General features: G+C 42.5%; 1 pseudogene; it reads right to left on the reverse strand.

The window, feature by feature from the left end:
* Positions 1-2224: 2224 nt before the first annotated feature.
* LOC105499272 (large ribosomal subunit protein eL20 pseudogene) lies at positions 2225-2928 on the reverse strand (annotated as a pseudogene).
* Positions 2929-4118: the final 1190 nt, after the last annotated feature.

A 4118-nucleotide genomic window follows, 5' to 3' on the forward strand; every position in this document is an offset into this window, starting at 1 on the left:
GTTGGGATTACAGGCATGCACTGCCACGCCTGGATAATTTTTGTAATTTTACTAGAGGCGGGGTTCCACCATGTTGGCCAGGCTGGTCTTGAACTCCTGACCTCAGATGATGCACCTACCTTGGCCTCCCAAAGTGCTGGGATTACAGGCATGAGCCACCATGCCCAGCCTATCTTCTTTTGAGAAGAGTTTGTTCATGTCTTCTGACCCCTTTCTTATAGTGTTATTTGTTTTTCTCTTGTTGAATTAAGTTCCTTATAGATTCTGGATAGGATACCTTTGTCGGATGCATAATTTGTGAATATTTTCTCTCATTCTGTATGTTGTCTGTGTACTCTGTTGATAGTTACTTTTGTGATGCAGAAGCTCCTTAGTTTAATTAGGTCCCACTTGTCAACTTTTGTTTTTGCTGCAATTCTTTTGAGGACTTAGTCATAAATTCTTTCCTAAGGTCCATGACCAGAATGGTATTTCGGAGGGTTTCTTCTAGGATTCTTATAGTTTGAGGTCTTACATTTAAATCTTTGATCTACTTTGAGTTAACTTTTGTATATGGTGAAAGATAGGGTCCAGTTTCAATCTTTTGCACATGGTTAGCTTGCTATTGCAGTATTGAATTGAATAGAGAGTCATTTCCCCGTTGAATAGGAAATCCTTTCCCCATTGCTTATTTTTGTTGACTTTATTGAAGATCAGATGGCTATAGGTGTGTGGCTTTATTTCTGGGTTATCTATTCTGTTCAGTTGGCCTATATGTCTGTTTTCATATCAGTATCATGATGTTTCGATTAGTGTAGCTTTACAGTATAGTTTGAAGTCCATCAAAATGATGTCACCAGTTTTATTCTGTTTGCTTAGGATTGCCCTGGTTATTTGAGCTCTTTGGGGTCTATATAAACTTGGAATAGTTGTTTTAATTCTATGGAAAATGACATTGGTAATGTATTAGGAATAGCATTGAATCTGTATGTTGCTTTGGGCAGTATGGCCATTTTAGTGGAAGGATATTGATTCTTCCACTCCATGATCATGGAATGTTTTTTCCATTTGTTTATGTAAAACTGTAGCAGAGTTAACAGAAGAATTTTTTTTTTCCAGAGGTGTAGATTCTCCAGCTGTATTTTAATATGTCCTCTCATCTAAGCACTACATTACCTTCTTTTCTGAAAGCAGGAAAGGGAATTTCCATGGGGGCTTCTAAGTCAGCTTTTTGTGGGCTTTCCTGAGAACAGAGGCAGTTGTCTTTGTAATACTGGCTGGGAGAGTAGGTGTGAAAATATGTTGGGATGGAGATGAGCAAATGTATTTGCTGTAGAATTCAAGTACTGTAAGCTGAGCCTGTCCTTTGCTCCTTGAAGATTCATTTACTGCCTGTAGAAGAACAGTGTTAGGAGACAGCTCTCTACTGGGTATTCCCTTGCTCACCCCCACTCTTGTCTGGAGACCTAGGGTAAGAAATCTGTATTGCTGGAGTTTAATTTTTCCTTCTGATAAGTTGATGTGAGTTGTGGGTTCTAAGGACAGATTACCTGTTCCCACGAGAAAGGGTAGACTGGCTGGGGGAGTAATGGATCTTAGGCAAGGGGGCTGTGGAATTTCAGCAGGCATCACTCTCTACTCAGGACGACCATGGCCTCCTTAGTGATTTCTCTCTCTTCTTTCAATTAGAGCTTCTGGATCACAAGAGTTTCACTGAAGAACCCTGTCTCTCACAGGACACTTACCAGGCCTGAAGCTGCTCTTGATCAGGGACCGGTAGCAGGACCATTCTGTAGCAGTGTGCAGAGAAGCTGCAATTGGGGTTTGGGCTTCAAGGTTTCTTCATCCCCAACAAAAGATCATGTCTTTTAGTACGACTCATCATATGTCCTTTCCTACACCTTGAAGGATTTCTTTTTCTTTTCTTTTCTTTTCTTTCTTTTTTTTTTTTTTGAGACAGAGTCTCACCCTATCTCCCAGGCTGGAGTGCAGTGGTGGGATCTTGGCTTACTGCAACCTCCGACTCCTAGGTTCAAGTGATTCTTTTGCCTCAGGCTCCTGAGTAGCTGAGAGTACAGGCGTGCGCCACCATGCCTGGCTGATTTTTGTATTTTGAGTGGAGACAGCGTTTCACCATGTTGCCTTAAATTCCTGGCCTCGAGTGATATACCCGCCTCAGTCTCCCAAAGTGCTGGGATTACAGGTGTAAGCCACCACACCCAGCCGATAATTTTTTTTTTTTTTTTTTTGGCATTCCTGAGTTTATTTGGGGCACACCCAGGCGAAGGCCCTGCACCTAAAAGAAGGTGTTGGACCTCTTGGTGGTGAAGCGTGGCTTGTGCTGACGGCGCAGGACCCGTTGGGGCAGCGGGAACTTGATCTTGGAGTTGTGGAACTGCTTGACAACCGGCCGACGGCACTTGCTAGCTGCAATCTCCTCCACCTTCATGATCTGAATGGAGTGGGCCCGGGCGCGGTGCCGGGCGCCCATGTCTCGGTAGCACTGGGTGACAGCGCCCGCAGTGGTCAGGTCCCGGTATTCCCGGTACATGTTGTGGGTGCCGCTCCGGGGGTCATAGCGCAGCCAGATTCTGAAGTTCTTCACCCGCAGTGGGGACTTCTCAAACACCTGCCCGCAGTAAACAATCTCCCCTGAAGACTTCTTCATCTTCTTTAACTGAGATACGAAGTACCAGAAGCGGGACTTGGCGACGACATGATTAGGCGCAAAGATTCGCATGCGGTAGAGGGGTGGTGTGTGGCATTTGGGGGTGGGCAGGCAGCGACCCACCGCCTTGTACTCTCGTAGCCACTCCATGGGAGTCCGGGTTCTCCTATCTCTGTGCCATAGCGCCGTTTGGTTCTATCCAGTGTGTGTCACGGCGTTAAGCCTCACGCTCCGCGTTTCGGCTCATTGTCAGCAATTTTCATCTGCTTCTCACAGCCGTTTGTGCCAGAAGCCTTCATGGCGTCCTCTCCGCTCTCGCAGCCACCAGCAAAAGGAAGTGCCCTCTCCAGCTGATAAATTTTTATCTTAAACATCTCACTTCCAGTTTAAGCACCTTCAGTGTTTCCCAAGGCCAGTGAAAAAAACTCAAAATCCATATCCTGCTTAGTAAGGCCCTGCAATGTAGCACTGCCCTATCTTTCAAGTCTTGCGTCTAGAAAAGAGACACCAGAAACCCTTTAGGGTAAAGGGCAAGATATCTGTAATGTGCTCTCAAAACGTATATATGTAGAGAAAGAGCCACGGAAGGGCAGAAAGGAAAAAATAAAACAATTGTGGTAAAATTTTAACAGTTTGGGATGTGGATAAAGGGAATATGGAAGTTCTTGCAACTTTTCTGCAAGAAATTATTTCAAAATAAAAAATTACAAAAAATTATTAGATTACCCGTACTTATCAAGAATGCTTGTTTTTTGGTTCTCCAGGTCATGTTTGAAAGAACATTCTCTCTTTAAACATTTGCAAAGAAAATTCAGTTTTCCTTATGATTTAACTGGGTCCTAGTGAAGATGTCAAGAAGGAAAAATGCAAAATGTGTGCAAAAGCTGTATGGAATGATTTTAGTTGTAGTGACCTGTAAGTAGGTAGAGAGAATTCTGCTTTCTGCCGAAGATATTTTATGCCTGGCTAAGCATACAGTTTCCAGAAATCGGTCATCAGTTAGTTAACATTTACTATGTATATACCAGTTTTCTGGGTTGAGAATGAATATGAGGATTGGACAAGTAAAGACATTCAAATATCTGTAAAAGATTGTCCTCATATACAAGGCATTTATTTATCATGGGAAAATTAACACTAATATTCCAGAAAAAAATAAAAAAGATGCCATGAGAAAAACAATGCTTATACACTGCTGGTAGGAGAGAAAATTGGTTCAACCATTGTGCAAGATAGTGTGGTGATTCCACAAAGACCTAAAGACACAAATACCACTCAACACAGTCATTTTATTACTGCATATATGCCCAAAGGAATATAAATCATTCTATTATAAAGACATATCCACGGGTATGTTGATTGCGGCACTATTCACAATAGCAAAGACATAGAATCAATCTAAATGCCCATTAATGATAGACTTGATAAAGAAAATGTCACACATATACACCATGGAATACTATGCAGCCAT

The sequence above is a fragment of the Macaca nemestrina genome, chromosome 7 (assembly GCF_043159975.1).
Source record: "Macaca nemestrina isolate mMacNem1 chromosome 7, mMacNem.hap1, whole genome shotgun sequence".
NCBI classification, from domain to species: Eukaryota; Metazoa; Chordata; class Mammalia; order Primates; family Cercopithecidae; genus Macaca; species Macaca nemestrina.